This window comes from Lissotriton vulgaris, chromosome 5 (assembly GCF_964263255.1).
Source record: "Lissotriton vulgaris chromosome 5, aLisVul1.2, whole genome shotgun sequence".
Lineage (NCBI taxonomy): Eukaryota > Metazoa > Chordata > Amphibia > Caudata > Salamandridae > Lissotriton > Lissotriton vulgaris.
In genome coordinates this window covers 1,178,145,991-1,178,170,263 of record NC_141693.1, presented here as the reverse complement: position 1 = coordinate 1,178,170,263, position 24,273 = coordinate 1,178,145,991, and the positions used below count along the sequence as shown (strand labels likewise).

Genomic DNA, 24,273 nt, shown 5'->3' with positions numbered 1-24,273 from the left:
TTCCAAAGATTTTGTAAACTATCTAACATCGCTTTTTCTCCTAGATGTGCTGGACTATGTGCTGTATTAATCATGACTTGAACCATAGAGTCAGGGAGAAACCATGTAGATTTTCCCTTCGTCATCCAACCTTGATCTGTCTGGATCCCTCCTAGTTCAATCCATTTCTTTATTTCTTCTGGGGTAGCATGTGTCTGAATATCGATAACATCTAGTGTGGGATCCCTAACTGTCATACAGTGTGTCGGTCCTGTTGTCTTTGTCATGTCAGTTGTCTGAGTGTGAGTCAGTGCTGTATGTTTTGCTGTCTGGTCTGCCAGGTCGTTACCCTGGGAAACAGAATCTGTGACCTTAGTATGTGCTTTACACTTCATGACGGATATTCCTGAAGGCAGATGTATTGCTTCTAACAGTGCTTGAATGAGGGGACCATGTTGGATCTTGGCACCGTGAGAGGTCAGAAAACCTCGTTCTTGCCATAACATACCGAAGTCGTGTACAACTCCGAACGCATAACGGGAATCAGTATATATGTTGACATTTCTGTTCTTGGCTAGAATACAGGCTCGGGTCAGAGCAATAAGCTCTGCTGCTTGAGCGGACAGTGTATCAATACGATGTGTTTCTTTTACTTCGGTTTCAGTGGTCACTGCATATGCGGCCACTAATTCTCCTGTACTTGTTCGCATACATGAACCATCCACATAGTGTCAGGTCCGGATTTGTCAATGGAACATCTGTTAAGTCTCGTCGGGGCTTTGTTACTGCATTAATGATCTCTATGCAATCATGTGGGGCTGGATCTGTCATAATTGTAGGTAACAGTGTTGCGGGGTTCAGAATGCTGCAGCGTCTGATCTCTATGTGTGGCTGGAATAGCGTTAATTCGTAACCTGTCAGTCGTGCTATAGTCAAGTGCTGAGTCTGGGTTCTATTTAACAGAACCTCTACAGAATGTGGAACTTGTACTGTTAACTGATGGCCTAAAACAATTGAGTCGCTCTGTCTTATTGCTAACGCTGTTGCTGCTACTGACTTTAAGCACGCAGGGAGTGCCTGGGCTACTGAATCCAATGTACTTGAAAAATAAGCGCAAGGCTTATGTGAACCTGCTTGATCTTGAGTGAGGACAGACAATGCTGTACCATCACGTTCTGTAACAAAAAGTGTAAACGGTTTGCTGTAACATGGTGTCGCTAAAACTGGTGCTTGACATAATGCTTTCTTTAATTCCTCAAAGGCTTGTGTATGTTCCTGTGTCCAAGGGAGGGCAGTCGAAGTTGCTGCCTCCTGCGTCGTTAACTGAATGAGTGGTTTAGCTAGAAATGCATATTGAGGAATCCATTGTCTGCAGTACGAGGTGAGGCCTATAAAGGCCCGCACTTCCTTTTGTGTCTGTGGTTGTGGCATATTTACAATTAACTGAATGCGATCGGGAGTGAGCTGTCTCCCCACTTTGGACAGCAAGTGACCCAAGTACACAACTTGCTGAACACAGAATTGCAGCTTCGAAGGAGACACCTTGTGTCCCTTGTCTGCCAGAAAATGTAGAACTGTCAGTGATGCTTGTTCACATTCGGGCTCACTTCGTGCGGTGATCAGCAGATCATCGACGTATTGCAGTAAAGCGGTGTTAACTGGCATTTGGATACAATCTAGTTGTCTTTTCAGTGCTTGACTATAGATGCTGGGGCTTTCTGTGAATCCTTGAGGTGCGCGGGAAAATTTGAAGCTTCGTCCATTTAAACTGAATCCGAAGAGATATTGGCTCTCCGGATCAATAGGAACACTGAAGAAAGCGTTCTTGAGATCAATTACAGTAAAGAACGCTGCTTCTGAATCAATAGCAGTCAATAGGGAAGAGATATCGGGGACCACAGGGTACTGTGGTACAATACATTTGTTCAGTTCTCGAAGATCAATCACCAGCCGATATACTGGCGGTGCATTGGGGTCAGTACGTTTAAGAATTGGAATGATAGGTGAATTACAGATATTGGAGTCAGTCTCTACGACCACTCCTTGTGCTATAAGCTCTTCAATGATTTCCAGTAAAGCCACTACAGCATCGGGTGGTAACTTGTATTGTCTGATTCGTGGTAGAACAACTCCTGTCTTGAGTGTAACACGGTATGGTGTGATATGCATACAACCTACATCAGTTGGGCCTTTTGCCCACAGGTGATCTGGTACATTTTTTCAATCTGACATCGAATTCTCGCAACACATAGTGACCCTTGAAATCCCGTAGAAAGAGTCTAACTCCCTCCGGGGAACAGCAGATTATAGCTCCTAGAGCCTTCAATGTTTTAATTCCTAACAGATTTTCTGGGCATGAGTTCGTAAGTAACAAGTCTGTAACTCGTGATAATGGACCCACAGCCAAGGGTACTGGTTCCGATACTTCATTTACAATAGGCTGTCCTGAAAAACCAAGGGAAACATTCTGTGAGCCTGAGAGGGGTGCCCCTGGGACTTCATTATGGCTGATTGTGGTGCGGCTTGCCCCTGTGTCAATTAAAAACTTTCTGTCTTTTCCCAATACTTGACTGTGTACATAAGGACCTTCTTGATCTACAGGAATTTCAATAAGAGGCAAGCCAAATTCCCTCTCTAGGCTGTTTCATGTGTATCGTTGGTACTCCGGGTAAGCAGATTGGGCATACTGGTACATCTGTTGGGAAACTTGTTGAGTCGTGGCAGTGGGCTGTGGTACCGCTACTGTCTGTGCTGTGTGAGATGAGGCATGCATAGGCTGTGTATTCTGCATGGGCTGTACAGTCTGTGAAGTCTGTTGCTGAACCTGATCTTGTCTAGGTGGATGCGGTCTCTCTTTAGTTTTACCTGTTGCTATGTTATGTTTCAGAACTGGACATTCATGTACGTAGTGACCTGGCTGCTTGCAATAATTGCACGTCCCTTTAACGGGACCTGCGACGTGACCTGTCTGGTTCGTACCCTTTCTGTTTCCGTCGGTATGGACCGACTGGGCTACCAACATTTTCATTTTCGTGTCTTTCATACGTTTCTGTTCTTGATCCTGTTCTTCTCTAATTCTATTCTGATGGTATTGTAACATTTGTAACATCTGGGATGGCGTATTTGCTTGCCATGTACTCTCAACCTTGTACACACGATTCTTGACTGCTAACAGGGAGTTATCAACTAACTTGGATACAAAAAGATGCGGGTACGATTCGCTACTTGGTTTAAGACCACTATTAATAATAAAACATTTCTCGAATCTTGAATAAAAGTCACTAGTATCTTCGTCGGGTTTCTGTTTACATGCTGAGATTGCATCCCAGTCTTCTTTTCTAGTTACCAATAATCTTGGCAGAACCTGTACTATTAAACCTGGTAATGCTTTAGTTTTGTCCCCAAGGCCTACCCCTGGGACACGTTTATTCTCTTCGTCTTCTATTTCTGCCCATACAATCTTTTTCTCTCCCACCTCCCATTCCTTTTCCTTTAGTTTCTCGTAGATGCCCGTGGGCAGCAGTACCTTTAACATTTTCATGATATCATCATATGTGTAATCCCCCATCAGTAACATGTCTTTAAGCTCTCTGTGAAAACCTGCAGGGTCTTTATCATGGCTCGGGACTAGTTTCTTCATTTCTAACAGTTCTAACTTAGTCAGTGGCGTGTGTACATATACACGTTTCAAGAGATGATCCTCACCCATAACTGGGTGTACTTCTCGTAAGGGGTTCTGACTTTCAATGCCACTCAGGCATTGCATGTGATACGTTTTCCTTTCTGGGAGCGGAGCAGGAACATATTCAGAGCTTATGAAAGTGTTATATCTATGTCGCTGTTCTAGAATTATTTGTATTAACTTGGTACTTAAACCTCTCCATCTATCCATGAGTAGTGCTTCTAATGTTTCGTGTAAGGGACCTGGATCAGAATATTGGTTTCTGTATTTCGTGAGGAGGTGCTGAATCATGTATACACCTGCTAGTTTCTGTTCGTCTGGGGAGAGGTTCAGGAATGTCTGCGCTAATGTATCATCATTATACATATCCGGATTTTCAGCCCATAATATGGCTGACCGGGCTAGTTCTTGTTCATCCATCGAATTGAGTATGTGGTACCCCACTCGGTCTCGGAGTCTTTTATCAGTCTCCTGGAACTGGTGTTCAGAAGAATTCGGGTTTGTTAAGGCAGAGAGGAAAACTCTCTTGCTTTCCGGACGGATACCTTTCCTAAGGTGAGTTCCCTTACCTACATACGCTATAGTGTCTGTAGTCTTTTCTGGTTCTTCAAGTTCTTCTTCCTCGGAGGAGGAAGCCTTTTCTTTCTCTTTTTGGTGTACATCTATTACTGCCTTTCTAATTTTCTTGTACATACTGGCTATACAATTTCCTCTATCGTGTTTTCCTTCAGATATATTTTGACCCCACTTGTTTAGTGCATCTAATTCACTCTGATCTGTCCCAGGCCTGTCTCGTTCTCTTATTAGGCAATTTATGAAAAAACGTAGTATCTGTGCTTGAACGTCAACTTTCTGTCGTTCCATGGCCTCCTGAATACTGTCAGGGTCTTTCCCTGTCTGAACAAACTCATATATTCTATCTAGGCGCTCCCTCATTCCTGCATAGCATAGCAGGAAATCAGTAGCAGATCTTAACCGTAGTGATGCCATCATCATTACATTGTCTTTACCGGGTACTGGATCATATCTGCAAACTGAAAGGTTTTCCTTGAATACATCAAGGCTGGGGGACTTGAACGTAAAAGGACTCCGAAAGTCCCTGAGCTGTAACCTGCGTGTCAATGGTGGGGTGTGTAGACCCCCTTCCGCACCCCCTGAGGCGGAGGCTTGGGTATCATCTCTCGGCGGAGTCTGTATCTGAACTTGAACTTGTCTTTTAGTTGGATCAGGTAGAAGTGGTTTCGGTAGATCAACTTTAAGTGCGGGAAGTGGTGGAGGTGGAGGAACAGGAGCTTTCTGTTGTGGTACTGGCGGGGTTCGATCTTGGGGCGGATTACCACCCCCGTCCCGGTCGTTAGGCAGGGCGCGGACAGGCAGATTGGTGTAAGCGGGTGCCACATCCTCTAGATAGGAATTCAGGAATATGTCTTTAGAAGCCTTATGCATTACTTAAAGTTGGAACTAATGGTGGCGGTAGGTTTTTCGGTATTTCAGAAATGGCCTCAGGCGAACCCTCAGCCGCGAGATACATACCGTTCACGAGGTTATTTCGTGCGCGGTCTACTTGCTCTGTTTTTACTCGGATCCCCTCGGTAACTAACTTGTTTTCTTGGGCCTTTTCTGATTCTTTCAGTCTGTCTTCTCTACGTAGTGCTTTTTCAGCACGCCTATGCGATTCCTTACGCCAAAACTCTATGGCGTCTTTCTGAGATTGTCTGGCTTTCTTTTTCCATAGTACTTCCTCCACCTTCATGATGCACTCAGCATCCCATGTTCCGTTAACAGGCCATCTGTGTCTTTCGTCTAGGAGCTTGGTATAGTCGGCCCATAACTCTAGGAATAATATGGCATCTATGCCATGCTTGTGGTACATGAAGTTTCCTGGAGTGTCCCTAGGGGGGATAGGAATTGCTTCCTCTAGTATCCCTTTCCTAGTTCCTATCTGCTTTAATTTGTCGAAAAACGGCATCTTGTTTACTTAATACTGAATGCTCAATCCTTACTGCTTAATACTGAATACAACTAGCTATACAAGAACACAATAAGGCACATAAAAAGAAACGGTCACATTCATCTCACGACATTAATCACATAAAAAGACATTTTGAAACATATATGACTACCCCCTATACTGGATGTACTGCTAAACAGTACAGATACACTGTCTAAAAACAGTGCAGACCGGACTTGTGTACCCAAACCCGTCTAGATACGTCCCAGCAATGGTACTCACCGGGAAGCACGGAAACAGAAGGCCTCGGAAAACTCGACTGGACTGGACTCGACTCGGCTCGACTTCGGAAAACTTCGGAAAACTGGTGGGCCTCTTGACACCTCGGACCTTGCTTCTTTCGGCTAGGCTCTGGTCGGGATCCTCCGCACTCCTCACCGCCTCGTCTGGGTACTGATCGCAGTCTTCGTCACCTCCGTGGGCCAGAGGGAGATGCAGGAAATCCTGCCGGTACGCGTAGTTTCCTTCTAACTGATGGCAGGGGACAGAGCTTGCAACGCACCAACCGGCGCGTGAGGTGGGGGAGGGGTCCCTGTTCGGGCGCCAAAATGATGTAAATATATAATTTACCGTCTTAATTTCTATGCAGGTAAGTACTTAATCAATAATAACTCAAATCGGAAAGAAAGAACCAGAGTCCGTGGTGTTAGAGTTCTTAGGGGTTTTATTCCTCAAAAAGGAATGGTCAAGACCAGAAATATCATGTTCTTCCCACCGCAGGGGTGGAAGAAGGGATAGAGCGCTACATTTTATTGACAGTACATAGCTTATATACTTAATTCATGTCATAGAAAACAGTACAGTAGGCGTAACAGCTGAGAGAAGACAAGATAACAGTATACACGTGTTACTAGTACGTAATCAGAAGGCGTGGACTAGGCGTGAACTGGAGGTGTGTGCTAGAAACGTCACAGGTAGGTGTCACAAGGGGGTGGCACTAAACAGGAATGTTGCAATGTCAGCAGAAATCGGAAGCTTGGATGCGCGCGCAGCTGCATGACGTGTGATAGACGTGAAACTGGAGGGTGCAGGGGACTTGACATTTACACTGACGGAAAGAGACAGAAGTCTGGCATGTCAGATCAACTTGTACTTCTATCATATCTGATATCTGATGTTTGGGAACCATATTATCTGGACGGAAAGGTCTCTGGGGCAGAAGCTATTCTATACTAACTGTGGATGCGTGTATAAGCGCCTAAGTGTCTGCATGAGAAGCGTGGGGGCATGGGCCTTCCATGGGAGCATGGTAACAGAGGCTATGAATTACTTGCACTGAGACAGGTCGGCCCTTTGGCCCTGTAGCAGAGGGGGATGTTTACTGAAGCTAGTAGGCAGGAATGCATTTTCGAGGAGCGGAACAGATAACTCGAAGGTTATAGTCAGTCTTGGCAGGCAGCAGGCTGAGCTGAGCGCGGTGGGCCACGCTGGAAGTAAGTCAGAGTTCACGGGTACAGAGGCAGCCTGGGCTGAGGCTGTCAGAGTCAGAAGCCAGAAAATAGGCTTGATGGCGGAAATTCAGGGCCTACCTTGCCAGAGCAGAAAAACATGTAAGGTACACTACAAAAAGACGTTGGCATAGCATACTTAGGAACGGGCTATTTAATCCATTCAGGGTGGATCTGAAAGAGGACATGTTAACGTTAACGTTGGACGCAAATGTATTTGCGTCTTCATAGCTGACACAGGAGGGAAGTTACATGCACTTTAAGCTGGTACATGGAGACGGTGGGGTACGCGCTAGGGAACACAACTTGACCATAAAATTTATATTCAGAGCTGTTCAGCCTGTTCTCAAGTCCTTTATGGACGCCCCTCAGACCTTCATTGTTGTCACTTAGGTTGACTGCATTATAGATCTTTTCATTCGCTGGCAAAGTGTAACATCTGCCTTCGTCATTACAGAGAAAATAGACAGATTTGTAGCTAAGATTTTAAAACAGAGTAGATAATCCCAGCTCATCCGCGTCATCCTAAAACGCTGTGTGATTTGACTGGTTCCGCAGCTCTGCAGAGGGGGCATTCTAGAAGAGTCTTGCTGCGTGAGTGGGGATAGTTCTTCTAGCCAGGTGAACTTTGCTAGTGATGGAAACTACTAGGGTTCTTGTTTTGTAGAACCACATAGGCTGACCTTAATAATGCTTAAAAAGAAAACCAGAGGTCACGGGTTTGAGGACTGGTCCCTGTGTGGTGCTGATGAAGAGCTAGGGGTAGGCTCGAAACATGTTGATCTTACACTGAACTCCTACCCATTACAGTTCGGTTTTTCCGTGTAACACCCCCTTTTTTAGATATACCAACCTAGGAGCGATAATAAAGTATTTAAGCCCACTAACAAGCTATTTTTAATCACTTTCACCCACTCCCCCACACTGTGCACTACACATAGTCTTCCACTATAAGTGTTCCTACGTATTCTCCGCAAGTCATAGCACGCCCCAGTTCGTAGAGAAGTGGGATGGCCCAATGATGAAGCATGTCACGTGGGGAAACCCTGGTGAGTGAGGAGACTCAAGAAAGAAATGTTTCTTTCCTGAAGGCAATCTCTGATCATATCGATTGGGAGCCTCTTCCTTCGACTAGGTCCTCAAACCCGTGACCTCTGGTTTTCTTTTTCAGCATAAATTAAGGAGGGCGGACCTAGTTGACATACCCTCTACCTCCCTCTCCTTCTGTGTATCGTAATAATGCTTAGTAATGTCTGTAGAATGACAGGCTCGAAAAAAACATATTGAACTAGGCATAATGCTTGTGCATCCTATGCTCTTGCACTGATAGTGAGTGTAAGGCATTCACAACCGGGTTGTTGTTACCTACCCCCCGTCAATTCCAGTAGTATGTGGGCAGCTGACTTCTGAGTAAGTTGTAGACTTTTTTTGGGCACTAGATAAAATGCCCCCAGTACTCAAAATTTACAAGTACAAGAACTTCTCTACTATGAAGCACTCGAGCAATGTCCCAAAAACCTGGAGTATTCAATCAAAACAAAAATGCTTGTTCGTGTCCCTACAAGAGTTCAAGGCAAGTTGAAAGTATTATAAGCTAACTTCTAGTCTGTATTACATTTAGCATGCTTGACCTGAACGGCTCCTGTTAGTATAAAGCATGATTGCAGAAACTTTAAAACGACTGCCCATCTTCGGTATACTCTGTGTATTTTCTCAGTCTCCATTCCTGTACAGTGATCCAGCACCATGATTAAGGTGAACACCATAGATACAAGCAGTGGCATAGCCAATAGGTCCCGCCTTTGGGACATTAGAAGTGTTCCATTATCCAGCACAATATCCTTGGTGCAAAAACATCAAGTGTTGCATGGCATAAACACTTATAAGGTCCCAAAGGTCAAGACCTATTGGCTATGCCAATGCTTGTTTGCTTTTGCAGTTTCTATGAATGTTACCACGTCTGGTTAGTCTCAGGCAGGCCTTTCACCTTCTCCGTCCCCCACTTTTCGCCCTTAATCACCATGCCGCCCTCCCCCAACAGAGCCATGGTGAATCTTCAAAGCAGTGATAAATCCAACTGCCTGAAGCAGATTGTGCAGGAACAGCAGGACGACAAATAAAGATTCGGTCTTTTTGTGTCTGTGTTGCTGAAAGCCTTTAATTCACGGGTACTAGTGAGAGACCAGGGGGCACGAGAGAGGAACACATGAGTCTGCTGTATGCAATTAAGCAGCTCAAGCAGAATGCACTTAAATTGTGAAAGACAACAATTGAAGAGTAAATGTTCCTAAATAGAATACATAAACTCTGCTTCAAAATGCAGTTTTAATTATCACTAGAAAAATCTCCTCTTTTCTTCTGTGCGCGCAAACAAATTTTCAAAAACATCTTCGTTGATAGTTGGGTTTCTGTGACTTAGATGACTCGCTTTAAAAATTAAACAGAACCATCATTTCAAAATTGCGCTCAAACGAGTCAAGTTGAAACTGCAACTAAAATACTTTGCATTCTAGCAGTTGCAGTTCTGCTTATAAGTTTATAACTGCACAAACCAGAATGCAAAGAAACTCAATGACTAGGTACTTGTGACTTAAAATGTGGTGGCGCTGCTTGGGCACTCTGCAACTGGGAATGTTGTTCCATGAAGTATAACTAAGTTTGAATTATGCAGATAGGCTCCAAGTCCTATTCCTAGGGCATATCAATTCAATTCAATTCAAAGATTCTTTATTCGAATTTAAAACATTCATAAAAGTCATAACGTGACAGGGTATCATAAAATCCCATTTAAAAAAACTTTATACAAATTCTTCAAAATTTACAGCAGATTAGTGTGACAATTGAGACAAACTAACAATTTATGGGTTTTCCATCATTTTACGAGTGCAGATGATAAGTCTCTGGAAAGTGCTAGTGCGAAAAACTAGTTCTTCAATATCCAAAGAGAGCAACAACAAATATGATTCTCCCATGGAAAGGGGTCTGTGTTTTCTAAAGTATGGAGTTAAAAACCATTTAACATATTTGAAATAAAATTTACAGAAGAAGAAGTGCAAGTCATTTTGTGTACTCACTCCATCACAGGGACAGGGTTTACAGCGCGTTTTTGGGAAAACATAACAAAACTCTTACGTTTCCAGCCCTTAGACGAAACAAACGCGATTTTTCCCAATTAGTCATAGGTAGAGTGAGGTAAAGAGGTAAGGGATACCTATGGATTTCCTTATTCATATATGCTGCCACTGTAGATTTACTAAGTGCCTTATTTGTCCTCTCTAAATTGTAGAGTGCATATAATGCAAGTTGTAGCTCTCTCTTATCACTGGGCACAATTTTAGTGGTATCCAAGAAAAGATAGCCTTTGCCCACGCTACATAGCTTTTATAGACTCCTGAGAGCCAGGGGATCTCCATACCTTTATCACAACTGAGACAGTCACTTATAATTTCTTGCGTTAAGGTGGCTGAATTATTCCTCCAAATGGAGAGCCAAAATAGAGCCGGTCTTGTCCCAATAAAATCACAAAAAAAATGCAGATTAAGTTCCCTCTGGCAGATATATACTCAGAGGTAGAAACTGTGCACCCAAGATTTTCCTACAAAATCGGGTTTCTTCTAATTGGATGCAATGGTTTTTTGCCAGCCCCATATCTCTGCCCCATATGTAACTACTGGGGCACATTGCAATTTAAAAAATGTTTTAAATGGCCTTAGTGGCGCCTATTTTCCTCGGGCTTGGTAAACTGAGGATTGAGTTGATGGCCTTTGAGAACTTGCTCGTGGAGTGGGCCAAATGCCCAGTCCACGAGCCGTTCGCAGCAAAGACCATCCCTAAATATGGGAATTGGCTGGTAGAGTGTAATCTATTGCCCCCCACTCAAATGGAGTTGAGCTGTCGCTTCCAAGGCCCACACGACATGATAAAAGATTTTTTAAAATGTACGCGTAGGTCCAAGTCATCCATATATATTCAATGAAGGTTTTAACCAGGGTATTGCAGGGAGTTAGGGGTGCGGCCTATAAGGACCGCATTATCTGCGTAAAGTAATGCCGGGAGTAATTTCCCTTTAATTCTTGGTACATCTGAGGTTGCCTGCCTTTGTGAATTACTCAGCCCATTAATGTAAAAATAAAATAGTTGAGGTGCTAAGACGCACCCCTGTCTAACGCCTCGTCCCACCTTAATTGCGCCCGAAGTTTCCCCACTCAGTCCAATCCTTACTTGTGCATTAAGATCGGGATGTAAAAATGCCAGGAAGTGTACCAGGGATTTGACTAATCCATAGTCCAGGAGAATGGTCCAGAGTTTCGCTCGATTAACTAAATCAAATGCGGACGATAAGTCCATGAAAGCTAGGTAGATCGGTGAGGATCAAGCAATATTATATTTACCAATTACTAATTTAAGATATAAACACTGCGCGACCGTGCAGACCTTACTTCTAAATCCCATCTGCCAGGGATCCAATATCCCACTTTCCTCCGTCCATTCCAAGACCCTATTATATAGTACCCTCCCCAGAATCTTCAGCGTGTTGTCCAACAGCGAAATCGGCCTATAATTGATCGGGTCAGATCTATCTCCCTTTTTATATATCGGCACGATAATGCTAGTTGACCAGGTGTCGGGCATGGAAGCTAAGGGCACACTGTTAAAAACATTTAATAAAATTGGGGCCCAGAGATCCGGCTTCCACTTAATAATGTCTATTGGGAGACCATCAGGACCAGGCGCCTTGTTACCAAGGCTCTGTTTAATGTCTGCTTCTACCTCGTGTAGCGTGATTTGTAAACAACATAATTGTCCTGGTGTATAACAGGATTATATTTAGAAAGATGGTTCTCCCATATATCACTCGAAATGGCGCAGCTAATTGTTGTCAGATGTTGGCCCGTATTCCGCATATTCTTAACTGCGGGCCAAAAGGATTTTCCATTCTTCCCACCTGCGGAATCAACTAAAGCCTCCCAGTGCTCCATCAATAGAGTTGCCTTTCGTTCACCCATCTTGGTTTTATCTGTCTTTCTTGTCGCTCTTATCTCCACTGGGCACCTAGGTTTGGAGGACAGAGCCTTACGTAGGGCCCATTTGCCTCTGAACAACTATGATCAAACCATCTAGGTTCTTTCTCTGCCTTGTGTGATGGCACTGACAGAAGAGATTTTATTACAGAACATAATTTGGCGAACTCATCAATTTTCCTTGTATGACTCCCATCTATTGATATGCAGGAATTAATTAAATGCCCATGTTCTGCTAGCACGGTTTCTAATATACCACCTCTATCTACTCCCCTCCATTTTAACCTTAAGTTATTCGTTGAGGGAGTAATGTCTCTTGCCCCATGAGCAGTTGCATACGCAGGCCTAGTACCTACACATAAGGCTGATAATAGCGGATTGTGATCTCCAAAGCTTGTGGTGAGAACTTTAGCCTCTATGAGCCGATCAACTAAGCTTGGGGACATAAAGATATAGTCGATGGTTGATGAGCAATCTCTACCTCTATAGGTTGGTATCTGTTGTTCTTCCCGGATATGATGCAAGTCCATTACATTAGTGAGAATATGTTCATTAACACTTTAATTCTAAGCCCCTTCGTGTTGCTGAGTCGACTTGGAATTTGTCCATGCCTTGAGATGCCCCTAATATTTTTGCATTAAAATCTCCTCCAAGGAGGATCCCTATGTCATCTCCCATGGCATGCTGTTGGGCTAGGTCTGATATAGTTTTAAATAGTTCAACAAAGTTCTTATTAGGAACCGAAAATAAATCATTATTATAAAAGTGAATCAAATATAATGGTACCCGTCTCTTATATTCTGTTATTTGGATATTTAAACTGGTAGTCGGTATTGCCTTAATACTTCCTCCGGCGGTTATCCTGACACCAGTTAATAATCCGCCAGATGCACGACCAAAATCGGGTTTAGGTGCTGTCACACTAATGCAATGGTACTCTTCTTTGTGTAGGTCGACTGTGGCCCATGTTTCCTGAAGCATTATTATGTCTATGCTACACAATGTGTGTAACCAATCCGTGTCAGCCAGTCTTGATTCCAGGCCGGCGACATTCCAGCTTAAAATCTTAAAGGTCTTGACTTTTACTTAATTCCTTTGTGTTACAGCCATTTGCTGACTTGTTATTTATAATAGATTCTGTTAGCCGTGGATTGGCCACTACAACAGAGCGATCAATAGGCTGCGTTACAGGGCGTGTCATAATGTCTTCCTCCGCCACATTACCCTCTCCTGAGCTTATTTGTACATGGTGTGGAGTTTTCACTATCGGTCGTCCCTCTTGGCATCTTGCACTGAGCAGCTTAGTCGGGAGTCAATCTTGGTCATCCAAGTTGGAAAACGCCTGTTCAAAACGGTTAAAAGTCGGGACATTATAGTGGTATCTCCCAAAATGTTGTGTAGTGGATTGGTTGTTACGCCTGTGGGCAGGTATTGTCTGTGGGTTACGATAAAAGAAACCCAAAGGTAAGATATGAATCTCTTCCTTCCCATGTGCGTCGTCCCTGCCCTTTCTAAGATAGTTCTCACTAGCTCGGGAGAGCCAAAATTCAGAACTATGCAGTCACCTTTTACATGTTTATTTGAGCTTCCTATCCACAACACCCTGCGCACCATTTTGAAATCTTCAAACAGGTGGTTGCTTAGTCCAGTTCTAATATTTACTAAGTGTAGTGCTTTATTTTTTAAAGAAAACCAATGTTCCTCCGAATTAGGTTCAATCGTTGGGACATTCGAAAGCACGACAGTGTAGGGTGTGGATTCTGGTGGTAGGCTAAACTGTCCCTTCCTGTTCTCGATGATTGTTTCTCCCCTGTCTTGTCCCTTCAAACCATTATTTCCTCTTAATTTCCACCCTGCCCGAGTAGAGCTAGTAGCTATCGACTGTGCGTTGTCCTTATTGGTTTTGTGGGTTTTGTGGGCCTGCGAGTTCTCTACTATTGTGATATTACCAGATGCTGTGATAATTTTAACCTCTGCGGCCAAGTGTGCTGTTTGTCTACTCAGAGTTGAAGGCCCATTATTTATTACTTGCCTGGTGGGCAGCAACATTTTTTGATCTACAGCATTCAGGCGGTTTTCAATAGCCACAAGTTTGTCTAATAGTGGTTTAAGCAATACGTTTAGCCTCCCCTCTATTTTTGCCACGATTATATCTTCCGACTCAGCTGAGCATTGTTCACTAAAGTTTGTCGATGTATTTATGGGAATAGAGATGGGGCTGTGAACTACCACTTGTATTTCCCGGCCCTCTTTGACAAGTGTGTTGCCCGTTGTTTTGTCCATTTTGCGGGTTTGATGTGTTGTAAGCGGTGCCTTCCCAGCCTTTCTTTTCCTTACTGCTACCTGAGCCATACCACCCTTGACTTTGTGCTGTGTCTGTCGTGTAACTCTAGCTACGACTGGGGAGGGTGGTGGTGTTGGTGACGATGTTATAGCAATGCCATGCGGTATAGCTGGGTGTTCTATAACAGTTATCAAAGGTTCTAGTGGCACTTGTGGGACAATAATCGAACCAGAATTGTTAGGCCTATCTTTTTGAGGGTTAGTATTAATATTGATAAGGTAACCTCCCGCTGTATTGGGTTCTATAGAGTTCCTGCGTGGTTCTATAGAGAGTCTACGCGGTTCTAGGGAGAGTCTTCCCTGCTTCAGTTCAATTTCCTTTATTAGGACCAACTCTGCTCTAATGAGGAAGGCATCAAGGGTGCCCACTACCCCTTGGCCCCCTCTTTCTTTACGAGTAAACATACTCAAATATATAGACAACCACAATTTAGCAGCAATATTCACATACACGCTGTTGGAAAATCAAAAGACACTGACCATTACAACGTTTTTATAATGTCCGTGTACCTGGTCCCAGATATCCCCAATGGCTAGATGTTAGATTGGTGGCCCTGCCTCGTACTGCCCCGGACGGCCACAGACGGCCCGCCCTACGCCCGGGCTTAGCCCGCAGGCGGTCCAGCGACGCAGGGGCTGCCCTCTCTTATCAAGCATCTCTGGGCGCGGAAATGGCGGCAAAGGAGTCTGGGGGATGTAGTTTCCCCCCCACACGGCGGCCGCAAGGCTGGGATACTGCGGCGGCGGGAGGGAGACAGAGGGAACCAGCGGGAACCAGCAGTCAGGGAAGAGCAGGTAGGAAATGTTTAAAACACCCACACGAGTGTCGTAGCAGCGCCCGTTCCACCGGGGCTGCCCTCCCTTATCAAGCGCCTCCGGGGGCGGAAATGGCGGCAAAGGAGTCAGGGGGATGTAGTTCCCCCCCCACACGGCGGCCGCAAGGCTGGGATACTGCTGCGGCGGGAGGGAGACAGAAGGAACCAGCAGGAACCAGCAGTCAGGGAAGAGCAGGTAGGAAATGTTTAAAACACCCACACGAGTGTCCTTTGGCATATTGTTTTAAAGAACATTTTCATATACGTACCTTCAAAATTCTTACTGGCAGATTATCATTCTGTAATTACTGGGATACCAGATGCAGCTGGGTTGCGTATGCTGAAGACAGCAGGTTTAGAAGGGAGTTTGACTAATATTGACATGCCTTGAATATCTCATTCAGTTTCTGTTTGTGAAACATTGATAGCTTGCATAGTGCCAAGTGCCCCATGTTATGTATGATACATTCAGCCGTAAAAGTGAAAAATCAAGTCCGAGATTGCAACCTACTATAAAGCAAAATGTTTGGAATAGCTGGAGGTGTTCTATCTTCAGAAAGTAACAGTCTGCAAATAAATATCCTATTTGTTATTTTTCATATACTACTAAAAGCGATGGGATGTCTGTAAGAAATGCTGTATATTTGTACCTCAAAATACAAATCTGTCTTTTAATACCACTAAAAAGTATTGCAAAGTTCTTGTTTCTTACCTTTCAGCTCTTCATTTATAGCTTCCTTTATTTCTACTCTTCTGCTCGTTTTATTCATAAACTCTTTCGAACTCCCTCTCTGGAATCACTGTTATAAGCTTCAGTGTGTTTGGTTTTCTGATATAACCCACTAAGCTCCCACTCCAACTGGAATTTAAGGTCTCTTTTCACAGACCACTTACGCAACAACATAGCGCCACTTCTGCATCACTGCACCAGCACAGCACCAGTACAGCCCTACCACAGCATCAGTGCAGCACAACCATAGCATCAGGGCAGCACACCACCACCAATGCAGCACCACTTCAGCATCACCTTAGCACAAACTCAGTATTACTCTGCGCGAGCTCAGCACCAGCTCAGCACCAGCTCAGCACCAGCTCAGCACCAGCTCAGCACCAGCACAGCACCACCACCTCAGCCTCACTCAGCACCACCTCAGTCTGCCCTCGGAATCTGGCATCTGTTAATTTTCCCCTATTGTCCATTTGCTGCTCATGTTGTAATTCAGGTACTAGTTCCCAACCTTCATCCTCCCACTGTTTGTGCTCCACCCACCCCCACCGCACCTGCATAACCAAAAAAAAGCTATTAAATAAACAAGCATTAGAACAGGCAAGAAGTTTCCAGCAATTTTTTATGTTCATTTTTATTTTTAATACATTTGTTCACTTGTACATAATTTCTTCTTCGTATATATGTGTGTGTATATATGTGTATATATATATATATATATATATATATATATATATATATATATATATATATATATATAATGTCTGAAAGGGTTCCCCACTCGATAGATCGGAGGAAACACAAACGGCTCGCACTCCAGGGTCCGTGTGAAATTCGTTTATTGGCATATATATATATAATATAAACAAAAATGCTTAAAACACTTTTTATTGTAACTTTTCAACATGGTGCACAGCAGCCACACTGTTAGCCAATAGTTCTGGCTAAACACTTATAAGGTCCCAAAGGAGAGAGCAATTGGCTATGCCAGTGCTTGTTTAGGTCTTGTCTCTAGATGGTGCGCATGTATGAACAGAGACGTGCTGTATCTACTTTGCGGGTTTACGCCTATAGGATTCCCATTTGCTGGCACCATCGTTGCTCCCAATTTCAATCTCCCCATTTGTCAAGGACATGCATATGTCAGTTCTCTTTGGGTGTTGAACCGCCCTGAGAGCACCGGCCAACCACTGTTAAGCATATGCCGCAGACATTTTATTCTTTTGTTTTGGGACTACTCTTTTATATTTGGAAATGTGTGACCCCACCTCCCACGTTAGGAGTACCGGTGTTTTAATTTCGACGAGTGGTGTTTTCAGGTCTCGCAGAGAGACCTATTGCGGAGAAACCAGAAAGTTAAAAGTGCGGATTTCCAACAGTTCACGTGAAATCACGTGACCACAAGCATGCGCATTTCCCCACATCAAAGACCTCAGCCTCCCTCCCACAGGCTTCCCCAGCGTGCGCAGTGCGCGCAGGCCTCACTTCTCCTCCCCCCTAATTGCTTGCCCTTTCACGGCCGCTAGGCCGTGAGCTACATCAAGGGGTTTCGATGCCCCCCCCCCTGCTTCACGGCCGCTTCTCATTCAGTGTAACCCTTTGTGTCTGGCCCTCCTGCCTTCTCCTCACCGTACCTCTTTCCCATGCCCTCTCAACCACCCCTCCTGTTCCTCCCTTCCGCCCCTTTTCCTGTGCCTTGTCTGCTCGTGAAGTTGACCCCCCTCCATCAGCTCTAGGTCCTCTCACACTCCCCCCTCCCCATCAGATGCTGCATGTCCTGCTAGTTCTCCCCGCCTCAGCCTGCCCGTCCCTGCCAGCTGCTTCTCATCCGATCCGCTGCGACTGGCCAAGAAATGAAAGGGTGTCTGCATCGAGGGCTGCCTTGCCTTCCAACCCCCCCTCTTTCAGATTCTATGTCAAATGAAGGCCTTGTTGCGACAGGGGAGCCTTCATTGCAACCCTTGTCGCTTTCCACGGCATGGAAACTAAAGAACGGACCTCTTGAATGCTATTCATTGTGTTAGCCTCAGAAGGGTAAAAGGAGGAGTCATTATCCGAATTAACTTTCCCCTCTCCATCACGTGGCACCTTTCACACTCACTCATTCATACACTCATTCGCAGTGGCACTCACCCACCCAGACCCATCACATTCATGTGCTCACTCACTCACAATCGGACACTCACTCACATTTCCAGCTACATGCCCAAAGGCACGTGCTTTGGGACACTCAGCTATCACGAAGTCTCCCCTCCCATCCAACCGTAATGCAGCATAGCACTGAGGACAGGACTGTACTGAGGCGAGGGAGCCTTCAAAAGAGACAACCTTTCATTTCTTACATTTGTCTGGCTTTCATATGTTTATGCTACATGTGTTAGGAGCACTCCAGACCTGCTGGCTTTGCCAATGCTCGTTTTCTACGAATATCCCTCTTAGGCGTTCCCAGATGTTGGCCGGTATGCACTAGTATCTTGGAGGGTATGTATCCTTTTAATTTCAATAAGAAATACTCGGTTTTCATATAGCTCCTCTTACCGCAGATTTTAGAGCGCTGCATATCACAGGTGTTACTACGGACCTCTTTAATGCTATTCATTGTGTTAGCCTCAGAAGGGTAAAAGGAGGAGTCATTATCCGAATTAACTTTTCCCTCCATCACGTGGCACCTTTCCCACTCACTCATTCATACACTCAATCGCAGTGGCACTCACCGACCCAGACGCATCACATTCATGTGCTCACTCACTCACAATCGGACACTCACTCACATTTCCAGCTACATGCCCAAAGGCACGTGCTTTGGGACACTCAGCTATCACGAAGTCTCCCCTCCCATCCAACCGTAATGCAGCATAGCACTGAGGACAGGACTGTACTGAGGCGAGGGAGCCTTCAAAAGAGACAACCTTTCATTTCTTACATTTGTCTGGCTTTCATATGTTTATGCTACATGCGTTAGCAGCACTCCAGACCTGCTGGCTTTGCCAATGCTCGTTTTCTACGAATATCCCTCTTAGGCATTCCCAGATGTTGGCCGGTATGCACTAGTATCTTGAAGGGTATGTATCCTTTTAATTTCAATAAGAAATACTCGGTTTTCATATAGCTCCTCTTACCACAGATTTTAGAGCGCTGCATATCACAGGTGTTACTACGGACCTCTTTAATGCTATTCATTGTGTTAGCCTCAGAAGGGTAAAAGGAGGAGTCATTATCCGAATTAACTTTTCCCTCCATCACGTGGCACCTTTCCCACTCACTCATTCATACACTCATTCGCAGTGGCACTCACCGACCCAGACGCATCACATTCCTGTGCTCACTCACTCATAATCGGACACTCACTCACATTTCCAGCTACATGCCTAAAGGCACGTGCTTTGGGACACTACATCAGTCGCACGCACACACACACACACAGTCACTCACGGCTCATCCAGTCACTCGCTTGCAGGATACATTTCTTTCTAAATGCATCCTGTTGACGTCCCGACAGACGTCCGATCATTTCACATAATTGGCACATCTATCCTTCACCAAATAAGACACTCGGCCTTCTCACGGCACCTTTGTCTCGTGCACACACGCGTGCGCACGCACCGGAATGTGCTCCTTGGTGACGAAGTGCTTTGAAGGTCTGTGAGTCTGTGATGCAGCACTATCGTAGCTCAATTGCAGTAAAAGGACCAGCCCAATCACTGAGGTGGAGTGACTGTCTCCGACATGCAAGTCACCTTCGCCTACACTCCCAGGAGCACTATATATCAAGCATTGGCAATGGCAACTGGTCTTGGCCAATGTTCATGTTAACAAGGCTTCCAATGGCTAACAAAGTTTTTATAAAAGAGTTCAGAGATGGCCAACGGGTCTCGCTATTTAATAAATAAAATTACTTCGTAAATAAACACTGGCTTACAGAAATGCTGAACACATTAGCAAATCAACGTCAAACGTGTTAGCTGTGCCAATGCTTGTTTTAGGGCAATGTTAATGCACGGAACCCGTTTTATGGACACAGTGTAATTACATATGGTCAAAGGTCTTGGAAGGGAGGTGAGCCGCCTGCCTCGCATCACCACATGAAAGTCATTTGTTGCTTGTTCACACTTCTTTCACGGCCGCGAGGCAGTGCGTGCTTTCAAAGGGATCCGCTCACTTCTCCTCCCCCCCCCCTCGCTGAGAGCTTCACATTTCGAAGAGCTCTCCCCGCCTCCTCTCCTCTCCCCCGCCCCACTCTGACTTATACCTATTCAGGCTTCCCTCCCTCCTGATTTGCCGTTCTCCCACTCTTCCTCCTCCGGCCCCTGTGGTCTGCATAGAAAGAGGACCTAGATGTTTCAAGAGGCCAATTGCCTCGCAGCGCTAGAGGTCTGAGGTTGCCGGTTTACATTGTGCTGTTTAACATCTTGGAGCTCAACGACCTCGCAGCGCTAAAGGTTCTGTGGTTGCTGGTTTACATTGCCCAGGTTTAAATCCAGGGCTCAGCGGCCTCGCAGCACTAGAGGCTGTTGGGGGCTCAGCGGCCTCTCAGCACTAGAGGTTGTGGTTGCTTGTTTACATTGCACTATTTTATATCATAGGGCTCAAATGCCTGGCAGTGCTAGATGTCAGTGGCTTCCGGTTTACATTGCTCAGTTTTAAATCCTGGAGCTCAGTGGCTTCGCGGCACTAGAGGTCTATGGTTGTTCGTTAACATTGCGCAGTTTTAAATCCTGGAGCTCAGCGGCCTCGCAGCGCTAGAGGTCTATGGTTGCTAGTTTACAATGTGCGGTTAAAATCCGAATTTAATCCGGCTCCCGCCCCCTTCCCACAGACACTCGCGTTGAAAAAGTTCAGGTTTGTTGGAATCTATTGAGCTGCACAGCAGCATTTGCAGACTCCCAGCCCCACACTTAAAGCATATTAAACATGACCCTGCACGGCTGCTGTGTGTAGTACTGGAACAAAGCCGGATAATACCAATAATAAACGTAAGCGTCCGCGCGAGAACCCAAAAACCGCACAGGTCTGTTTAGACACGTTTACAATACTTCATACACTGCCTAAGGCACAGGTACCTTGGCACAAATGTGCCTCTAGAATGACCATCACTAATTTCATCCAATGTGCTATTCATTTAAAAGACGTGTCTTTATGTTGGATTCTTATATTTTGTTTTACTAAATGTATAGTTAAGTTGTTACTGTCAATTAGCATTTATATAGCGCGTAATCTGCCATTGGCAGGGCATCGCAGCGCCATTCGCCAGTCCCCTACCAAACTTTTTTTTTTTTACAGACTAAAGTCTGATTCGGTTTTGTGAAGTCCCTTGCAGCTATCTGCTAAAAGGCGACAATTACCAATAGATAACATTAAAAAAATATTTCAATCTATGATGTGTCAGCTGCAACACCAGATAATAGAAAAATCGGATTCCGATTCACTCTACAAAGCTGAGCTTCGTTTCCTATTCATGTATGTTTCCCTTTTTTTCTGCCCTTATGCCCTCTGTTAGACTCATTTTTTGTGCCTTTCTGCCCTCTGCATCACCACATCATCACTCAGCGCTACCCCAGCATCACTCAGCACCACCACATTATCACTCGGCACCACCACATTATCACTCAGCACCACCACATTATCACTCAGCACCACCACATTATCACTCAGCACCACCACCACTCAGCACCACTCAGCACCACCACAACATCACTCAGCAGCACCACTCAGCAGCACCACAGCATCACTCAGCGCAACCACAGCATCACTCAGCGCAACCACAGCATCACTCAGAGCAACTACAGCACCACTCAGCACCACCACAGCAACACTCAGCACCACCACATTATCACTCAGCACCACCACATTATCACTCAGCACCACCACATTATCACTCAGCACCACCACCACAGCACTCAGCACCATCACTCAGCACCACCACAGCACCACCCAGCACCACCACATTATCACTCAGCACCACCACATTATCACTCAGCAGCCACAGCACCACTCAGCGCCACCACAACATCACTCAGCAGGACCACCACAGCACCACTCAGCAGCACCACAGCATCACTCAGCACCACAACAGCATCACTCAGCACCACCACAGCATCACTCAGCACCACCACAGCACCACCACAGCACCACTCAGCACCACCACAGCATCACTCAGCACCACCACAGCATCACTCAGCACCACCACAGCATCACTCAGCACCACCACAGCATCACTCAGCACCACCACAGCACCACTCAGCGCCACCACTGCACCACTCAGCGCAACCACAGCATCACTCAGCGCAACCACAGCATCACTCAGCGCAACCACAGCATCACTCAGCGCAACCACAGCATCACTCAGCGCAACCACAGCATCACTCAGCGCAACCACAGCATCACTCAGCGCAACCGCAGCATCACTCAGCGCAACCACAACATCACTCAGCGCAACCACAGCATCACTCAGCGCAACCACAGTACCACTCAGCGCAACCACAGCATCACTCAGAGCAACCACAGCACCACTCAGCACCACCACAGCACCACTCAGCACCACCACAGCAACACTCAGCACCACCACATTATCACTCAGCACCACAACATTATCACTCCGCACCACCACATTATCACTCCGCACCACCACATTATCACTCAACACCACCACATTATCACTCAACACCACCACAACATCACTCAGCAGCACCACTCAGCAGCACCACAGCATCACTCAGCGCAACCACAGCATCACTCAGCACCACCACAGCACCACCACAGCACCACTCAGCACCACCACAGCATCACTCAGCACCACCACAGCATCACTCAGCACCACCACAGCATCACTCAGCACCACCACAGCATCACTCAGCGCCACCACAGCACCACTCAGCGCCACCACTGCACCACTCAGCGCAACCACAGCATCACTCAGCGCAACCACAGCATCACTCAGCGCAACCACAGCATCACTCAGCGCAACCACAGCATCACTCAGCGCAACCACAGCATCACTCAGCGCAACCACAGCATCACTCAGCGCAACCACAGCATCACTCAGCGCAACCACAACATCACTCAGCGCAACCACAGCATCACTCAGCGCAACCACAGTACCACTCAGCGCAACCACAGCATCACTCAGAGCAACCACAGCACCACTCAGCACCACCACAGCAACACTCAGCACCACCACATTATCACTCAGCACCACAACATTATCACTCCGCACCACCACATTATCACTCCGCACCACCACATTATCACTCAACACCACCACCACAGCACTCAGCACCACCACTCAGCATCACTCAGCACCACCACAGCACCACCCAGCACCACCACAGCACCACTCAGCGCCACCACAACATCACTCAGCAGGACCACCACAGCACCACTCAGCACCACCACAGCACCAACACAGCACCACTCAGCACCACCACAGCATCACTCAGCACCACCACAGCATCACTCAGCGCCACCACAGCACCACTCAGCGCCACCACAGCATCACTCAGCGCAACCACAGCATCACTCAGCGCAACCACAGCATCACTCAGCGCAACCACAGCATCACTCAGCGCAACCACAGCATCACTCAGCGCAACCACAGCATCACTCAGCGCAACCACAGCATCACTCAGCGCAACCACAGCATCACTCAGCGCAACCACAGCATCACTCAGCGCAACCACAGCATCACTCAGCGCAACCACAGCATCACTCAGCGCAACCACAGCATCACTCAGCGCAACCACAGCATCACTCAGCGCAACCACAGCATCACTCAGCACTACTACAGCAACACTCAGCAGCACCACAGCATCACTCAGCGCAACCACAGCATCACTCAGCACTACCACAGCAACACTCAGCACCACCACAGCATCACTCAGCACCACCACAGCACCACTCAGCACCACCACAGCAGCACCACTCAGCACAACCACAGCACCACTCAGCACAACCTCAGCACCACTCAGCGCAACCACAGCACCACTCAGCGCAACCACAGCACCACTCAGCGCAACCACAGCACCACTCAGCGCAACCATAGCACCACTCAGCACCACCACAGCACCACTCAGCACCACCACAGCACCACTCAGCACCACCACAGCACCACTCAGCGCCACCCCAGCATCACTCAGCTACACCACAGCATCACTCAGCGCCATTGCAGCATTATTCTGTGCAACCATTCAACAACTGATTCAAATATGTTCTCTCAATGTTTCAAGATTTATTACAAATTCCTCAAAAAGA

General features: G+C 46.1%; 1 protein-coding gene across 5 annotated transcripts in view; it reads left to right on the top strand.

The window, feature by feature from the left end:
- Positions 1 to 24,273, top strand: part of ATE1 (arginyltransferase 1) — a 513,860-nt gene that overhangs the window by 86,359 nt on the left and 403,228 nt on the right. The window lies entirely within an intron of this gene.